The sequence below is a fragment of the Dipodomys merriami genome, unplaced genomic scaffold, assembly GCF_024711535.1.
Source record: "Dipodomys merriami isolate MVZ:Mamm:240054 unplaced genomic scaffold, mDipMer1.0.p SCAF_1276, whole genome shotgun sequence".
Classification (NCBI taxonomy): Eukaryota; Metazoa; Chordata; class Mammalia; order Rodentia; family Heteromyidae; genus Dipodomys; species Dipodomys merriami.
In genome coordinates, this window is record NW_027202578.1 from 184,307 (window position 1) to 192,849 (window position 8,543).

Here is an 8,543-nt window from a genome sequence, read left to right on the forward strand (position 1 = left end):
AAAATACCCCAAATAACAAAAACAATCCTCAACAGAATGAACAGTGCTGGAAGAATATCAATACCAAATTTCAAACTCTACTACAAAGCAATAGTAATCGAAATGGCTTGGTACTGGCACAAGAACAGACCTCAGGACCAATGGAACAGAATTGAAATCCAGAAATGAACCTACAGACCTATAGCCTTCTAATATTCGATAAGGGAGCTAACAAAATACAATGGAAGAAACACAGCTTCTTCAGTAAATGCTGCTGGCAAAATTGGTTAACTACTTGTAGAAAACTAAAGCTAAATCCTTATATATCACAATGAACATGAATCAACTCCAAGTGGATCAAAGACCTCGATGACAAAGCAGACACTCTGAAAACATTACAGGATGGAATAGGAGAAATCCTAGGTCTCTTTGGCACAGGCTGAAATTTTCTTAATAGAGACCCAGAAACACAACAAATCAAAGAAAGTTTGGACAAATGTCATTGCATGAAATTGCAGCACTTCTGTATGGCAAAGGACATAGCTAGCAAGATCAATAGAAAGCCCACGGATTGGGAGAAAATCTTCATTAGCCATACAACAGACAAGGGTCTCACATCTACAATATACCTGGAACTTAAAAAAATTAAATCCCCCAACAACAAATCTTCAAAGAAACTACTGCCCAATAAATAATTGGGCTAAAAGCTTAAAGAGAAACTTCTCTAAAGAGGAAGGAAGGATGGCCAAGAGACACATGAAGAAATGCTCAAACTCTCTAGCCATAAACGAAATGCAAATCAAAACAACATTGAGATACCACCTCACCCCAGTTAGAATGGCTATAATCAAGAACTCTAATAACAGCAGATTCTGGAGGGGATGTGGACAGAAGGGAACCTTGCTGTATTGGTGTGAGTGTAAACTTGTTCAAACACTTTGGAAAGTAGTATGGAGGTTTCTCAAAAACTCCACATAGAACTCCCCTCTGACCTAGCAATCCCACTCTTGGACATTTACCCAAATGTTCACAATCAAAACCACACTAAAGCTACCAGCACACTTATGTTTATTGTAGCCTTATTTACCATAGCTAAGATAGGGAACCAACCCAGATGCCCCTCAGTAGATGAATGGATCAACAAAATATGGTATATATACACAATGGAATTCTATTCCTCCATCAGAAAGAATGACATTGCTCCATTTCTTAGGAAATGGACAGACTTGGAAAAATTATATAGAGTGAAGTAAACCAGGCCCAAAGAAACATAGGTCCCATGGTTTACCTTATTTGCAATAACTAGTATATGTCTGACTCAAGCAGAAAAAGTCAGATAAGTTGGTGTTAGGGAAATGAACCCTAAGATATGTATTCAAAAATTTTTACTTTCATTCCATTTTTTCTAGTACATTTATAAGTTTATTTTTTGTTGCTTTTTATGTCCCTCCCCCACGGTATATTCCCTGCTTTCACTGTATTTTATGTTGTTATAATTTATCGAGGGGAAGGGAAAGAAAATCCTTTAGATAGGGATTACAGGTGGACCCATTGCAACAATGAGACATATAAGTCCTATGTCGAAAATGAACTTTACAGCTTTGTTAGGGGGAGGTGGAGGGTCGGATAGGGGGATGGGGAGAGGATGGGATGGGAAGCAGAATCAAAGGAGGAGGCTACAATGCTTGATAATTTATGTACTCATTATCTTGCCCATGTAATTTTAACCCCTCTGTACAGTATTTTCACTATAAAAAAATATGAAGAAAAAAAGAATCGCCTGCTGTGGACTAAGAAGTTTGGGATAATCCATCTAAATCGATGACTGCGCATGTTGTTACATGTCTACCATCCCAACTCCAGAAGACCAGGTCTGGTGAAGCATACCTGTCATAGATAGGAGGACCTCAATCCAGCCCAGCCAGAGCATATCTTGAGTCTCTGTTTCAGAAATGCCCAAGACAGAAAGGTGGCTCCTCAGAGACAGGGAGAGGACACAAGTAGGGAGTCATGGTGCCACCAGAGGAGTGTCTGACCCGGAGGTAGGGGTGGTTTGGGGACAGCCACTCACCTGTGCTGCCGGGAGAACTTGCTTTAGGCTGCTCCAGGTGGGGCGAGCAGTGATGGCAGTGGCATTACAGACACATGGCCTCAGAGCAAAGAACCAGGGCCAGGGAGCAGGTTGGGGCTTTATGCAGCCTGGCAGGATGCCATTGCCTGATGTTTGAAATTCTGCACCTTGGGGAGGGAAGGAAGCCATGGTGCAGGCAGGCATCTCAATTTCCTTCTATATTCCAAAGATGCCTTGAGTCTCTTCCTCACCACTCAGCCATCTCTACCTTCCTCAATTGCTGGTAGTGGTGTAAACTAACACAGGGAATCCTGGTGCTACCAGGCAGCATGGAATGTGTGGGTGGCCACCATTCTTATATCTCTTTGGTCAGAAAGAACTATGAAAGAATGGGGTGTGGCCAGAATACTGTGATGCAAGCAGCATGGGTGAAGTCAAGAAGATAGCAGCTCCCCCAGCCCTTTTCCCAGGGAACAATATCCAATTCAGTTGGAGACAAGAGGGTGACCTCATTTAGCTGGATGGCTTCACAGATTGTTGAGTATGTCTGTTTGTTCCCAGTCCCAGACCTTGTACTCAGGATCTGAGCACAGTCTGTAAGCTGCTTTTGATCAAGGATGGCCTTCCACACTAGAGCCACAGGGATTCTGGCTTTGTTGGCACTGAAGTTGGACTTTCTTGCCTAGGGTGACTTCGACCATGATCCTCCCATCACAGCCTTGTAAATATCAAGGAGGACTGCTAAGAGCCACTGTTACCTGCCTAATCATTGGTCTTGTTGATGTTTTGGACAGACTGGTGAGTTCCCTATCCTCGGGTTTAAGTGGTGGGAATTGTAGCCCACAGTTGGAATCTTGGTCCTGCCACCTCCAAATGGAAGGAGATCCTAAGAAACTTATTGCTGTCCATATGATTACCAATGGAATATGATGAATGTCATGATTGAAAGAGCAGTTCTTGAATGATTCTAGGATAAAATTATACACAATTATGTTATAGGACACTGATCGATGTTAGTTAATATTTTATGAGGCATTTAAACAATCACATTAAAATGGAGGTATAATGAAATATCTTAGAATTACTATACTATTACATACTATAAAGGTGCCGTTTTTCTGCCAAGACTGGGATTGGTACCCGTGGTCTTGGTAACTCTGTTGCACTGTGTGGGAAGGGGAAACTGGCCTCCTAGAAGTCAAGAAATTCATGTCTATTCCTTAGGCCTAAAATAGATCCCCACCACTAGAAAACATCCTATTCATGTACAATTTACATATATGGTTTATATTTATATACATATGTTAACTCCATATTGCATTCAGTGTAGTTATTTTATTTTTTGTTTTATTCATATATTGACCATTTATTTTGACTATTATGGTACATAAAACGTTGATTACATTGATTACATAAGATAGAGGTCTGCATATATATTCCACTTCATACCTGACACCCAGGACTTTCACAGAAAAAAAATGTGTCACCATCAACTTCTTACTCCACCATTCATTTTTGGGGAGTGCTGGCATCTGAACTCACAGCCTACAAGCCTACAAGGCCCAATTCATGAATTGGTGAGTGTCAGCACGACATCATGGGGCAAATTGAGCTGACAGGCTGTTTCTAGGACCTGAGCTCAAGCCCCAGGGGTTAACAAAATAAGAACAGATTGACATGCATATGGAAGTATGCTAATAAATATGTGTTTTTACAGAGTATCAGAGATGTCTATACATTATTCAGTTATGTAAACTACATTCCTACCAATTCCTGGGTATTAATCATGCATTCATATAATTAATGTTATTATTTTCATCCTTATACTATTAATGAAATCAGTGTCCTGAAATTATTGTGTTCCTGTAAGTAATAATTTTCTTTTTATGCTTCATTAATATTAAATAAAATCAGTTAGCTTCCTGAAATGTTACTGTCTAATTTTATAGGAGCATCATTCATGATCAACTCATTGAACCTTGACATTGATAATATTCCATTGTTCTTCCTATGGATGAGAACCATTTTCAAGTGTTAGGAGGGGGATTCAAAATCAGGGCCTATGTTGCCATGTGGGCCTATGGCTTCCCAGATAGATTGCCAGCCTTCAGCATTGCAAGGTGAAGTACCCTTTGCAACAGTGTCATTCAGACCCATGAGGGTCACCGAGCAAAGGAAGATAACATAAAAAGGCCACATTGTTTCTGTGAATTTCTTTCCCTGCAAGACCTGGGGTCTAGGATCCCAGAAACAGCTGTAGATCTAGTGGCTGCACTCCAGCCTATGGTGATCGAAGCTGAGGCAGAGTTGCCACAACCTGACTTCAAGCCCTGTACTGAGAAAAGTAAAAAAAAAAATTTAGCTCCCTGACTTGCAGTTCACACAGTTTATTCTTACAGGCTTTGGATTTGAACTCAGGATCTGGGTAAATCTGCAGCAATGTGGATGAAGGGGAAGATCACTGCACTTGAAGGTAAGAAAGTCAGGCCTGTTCACTAGTCCTGAATTCAAGCTCCAGCCCAGGAAACATACTATTTATATATATTGTAAAGATAGGATTTATACTTACCTATAGGTGTTCAGTACATACATGTTTGGTGTGGTTGTTCCTTGAAATTTGTCTTTTATTCATTTATTTGCCATTGATTGTACTATGATGATGAAACCCATTCTGTTTATTACATTGATGACATCCTATCACAGAGCATCTAGATTTGTAGAAATGTTCTCCGCCATGCCAAGATTCCTAGGATCACCCAGGATATTCAGAGAAAAGGAAAACAAGTTTCACATTTGGCTTCTTACTCTACAACCCACTTGTTTGTAGTACTGGGATCTGAACTCAGGGCCTAGTAGGACCAATTGTCCAATAAGTCAAGGTGAACACACTAACCTGTGAACTAAGGATCTAGGCCATTCCCATGATCTGACATTGATCCCCAAGGTGGTCCACTATTGTCATAAATTCATAATTTAAACATACAATCTATATTGATATTCATGTGTCAATGGCATCTTGTGTTTAGTGGACTTCTCTTTATTTTGTCTCTATTACATGGAGGTATTGTTTATTTTACTTAATATGGTGATAGGTATAACTTTGCTGACATGGATGACAACCTGTTCCTATGGTTATAGGGTTGCCTATGAATTCCCCTTCTTGGTTGAGACTCAGGACTTTCACAGGAGAGGAAAACGTGTGCAACACCTGGCTTCTAACATCAGGATGAATTTTTTGTCAGTGCTGGGATTTGAACTCAGGTCTGGGTATCTCTGTTGCACTGGGGGGAAGGGGAAGCTCACCATCCTTGAAGACTAGAATTTCAGGCCTGGTCTAGGCCCTGATTTGAAGCCCCAGCATTGGACAAAATCACAAGTCCACCTTTTTTAAACATAGGATCTCTCTTTACCTACAGGAGTGGTATGCATCTTGCATTCAGTGTAATTATTTTTATATTGTGTCTTATTCATGGATGTTTGTGCATTTTATTGAATATGGTGACAGATATAACTGTGCTAACATGGATGACAACCTAGTCCCATGGCTATAGATTTGCTTATATAGCATTCTCCATCATTGATGAGACCCAGGATATTCACAGAACTGGAAAACATATGCAACCTTTGTTTTCTCACATCAGAACGAATCTTTTGGCAGTGCTGGAATTTGAACTCAAGGCCTATCAGGCCCAATTGGTGAATGGGTCATGTTAAGCACAGCAGCCTGTGAGCCTCTCAGGAGCCAGGCCATTCCTGGGACCTGAGAAGCCCTGTTGGGAGGCCAATATAGTCATAAATTCATAATTAAACAAAGGATCTATATTTCCAAACATGGGTGGGTTGCATCTTGCGTTTGCTGTAGTCATTCTGGCTGAGACCCAGAATTTGCACAGCAATAGAAAACAGTTGCAATGACTGGCTTCTCACATCAGGGCGAATTTTTAGCAGTGTTGGGATTTGAACTTGGGGCCTAGGAGGCCCAACTGCCCAATCGGTCCATGTGATCACACCAGACTGTGATCCACTAAGGAGATGGGCTCATCCCAGCAACTGAGATAAAGACACAAGGAGGCAAAAATAGTGCTCAATGCATCATTGAAACATGGGATGTATACTCACATCCATGTGTGGACTGCATCGTGCATTGAGTGTACTTATTGTGTTTATTTTGTAAGCTATTCATAGATGTATTGTGTATTTTCCTATGTATATGATGACATATATAACTGGGCTGACATGGATAACAACTTATTCTCAGGACCACAGGGTGGCCCATCATTCTGCATCCTAGCTGACACCCAAGACTTGCACAGGAAAGGAAAATAGATGCAACAATTGGCTTCTGACATCAAGATGAATCTATTGGCAGGTCTGGGATCTGAACTCAGGGCCTAGCAGGCACAATTGGTGAATGGGTCCACATGAGCACCCCAGCCTGTGAGTGACAAAGGAGCTAGGCGTTCCCAGTACCTGAGTTTGAGCCCCCCTTGGGGGAGAATAGAGAGCACAATAGTCATTTATACATTTGCTGAAGGTAGTATGCAAATAAGCACATATTTGTATAGAGTAGGATTGTGGTGACCTGTGATAGAATCCAATCTGTGAGTACCTATATTTGGATCTTTTCTTAAGCATCTATTTCATGTATATGATGATTATTGCCATGCTTCATCACCTCTTCTTTACAAATAATCTATACCCCATGAGTCTTATGTATCATTTCCTACTCACATCATGCACGAGCTACTCATTCAAGGATGAGATCAGTCGCATGCCGTGGCTCTTCCTAGGTCCAGAAACGAGTATCTCAGGATCTCCCGCCATTCCTTCCTCCTAGGGGGACTGAATTCAAGACTTATTCCTGGAAAAGATACTTCTTATATATATATATATATATATATATATATATATATATATATATATATATATATATACTTCTTATATATATATATATGTACATATATATATATATATATATATATATATATTAATGATAGGATTTATACTTCCGTTCAGATGTTCAGTCCATATTGTGTTTGGTGCGTTTATAAATTTTATTTCTCATTTTATTCATTTATTTACCATTTATTTTATTGACTGATGACACCTCTACAATTTATTACATTGTTTACATACTATCACATAGAATCTAGATTTTAGATGTGTTCTCCATCATGCCTGGCAATGTGAGAATCTGAACTCAGTGCCTAGCAGGCCCAATTCATGAATGGGTGAGTTTGAGCATGGGAGCTCTAGCCAATGAAGCTGTCAAGTGGTTCCCAAGTACTGAGATTGACCCCCATGTTTGGCCAAAACAGCGATACATGGATAGGCAGACGGTGGTATACAAATAACTATATATTGTTAAAGAGTGCCAGAGTCGTCTATCTATGATTGAATGACACCTACTACATTCCTTCCAACTCTGAGGTATTTATTATACCACCATTGAAGGAATATTATTCTTTTCATGCTTAATAAACTATACGGTAAGATCAATCAGCATTCTAGGACTATTTCATCCAATTTTAGACTAGATGAAAGCATGAACTACTCATTCAATTGGTATTCCCATGCATAGGAATGAGTCTCTTGTGATCTCCTGCCATTGGTGTCAGGACTGGGATTTGAACCCAGGACTTATGTTGACAGATTGGCCTATGGCTTCACTGATAGCTCATCAGAATCAGAAGTGGTAGGTCAGGTCTACTTTGCAGCCATATCAATCAGACCCAGGATGGTCACCATGCCCCCCAAAAATCAGAAAATGCCAGCCCTCGGCAGCTCACCACTTTTTGTGCTTTCCAGCTTTTTTTTTTCTTCCTGCAAGCCCTCTGGCCTAGGATCTCAGGATCGGCTATGCATCTGGAGACTGCACCCCAGCCTAGGGAGTTCCAAGCTGAGGAAGTGTTTACACGACCTGAGTTCAAGTGTCATGGATGGCTAAAAAAAATAAAAATAAAAATATTAATTATTTAACTAAATAAAAAATAAAACTCCCTGGTTTGGAATTTCTGCCAGTTTTCTTTTCTAGCTTGGGATTTGAACTCAGGGTGTTGGTAAATTTGTAGCAATGTGAGGGAAAGTTGCCACTACTTGAGTTCAAACCCCATGCCAACCACAAAAGAAAAACTAAGTCACTGACCTCGGCAGGGTGAAGTAGTTGTGGAGATGGGAGGGAAGGGATGGTAGGGGGAAAACAAAGAAGGAGTCAACAATGCTCAATAGGAAATGTACTCATTACCTTGCTCCTGTAACTGTAACCCCTCTGTAAAACATTTTTGCAATAAAAAAGTACAAAGAAAGAGAAACAATGTCTTTCTCAGAGAAGCACTTTAGAGGTAAGGAAGGATGTTTGAATAGTTGCACAAATTCCACACTGCTTTTTTTTAAATGTTCAGTATGGAACTGAGTAAACATAACTGCATCCATTAAAAAAAAGAAGTCACTGTCTTGGAACTGGGGCCAGTATTTCTGCCATTGCTAGGATTTG

At 40.3% G+C, this 8,543-nt stretch overlaps 1 long non-coding RNA gene across 2 annotated transcripts; it reads left to right on the forward strand.

Annotated features, from left to right (window-relative positions):
• Window positions 1-2,486: 2,486 nt before the first annotated feature.
• LOC138824166 (uncharacterized) lies at window positions 2,487-8,045 on the forward strand. 2 transcript variants are annotated; one of them, XR_011371041.1, is made up of 4 exons: window positions 2,487-2,591; window positions 2,737-2,848; window positions 4,450-4,523; window positions 7,859-8,045. It is a non-coding gene; the product is annotated as an uncharacterized lncRNA (long non-coding RNA). The 2 variants fall into 2 exon arrangements; XR_011371040.1 differs by having other exon boundaries at window positions 2,487-2,848.
• The last annotated feature ends 498 nt before the right edge of the window (window positions 8,046-8,543 follow it).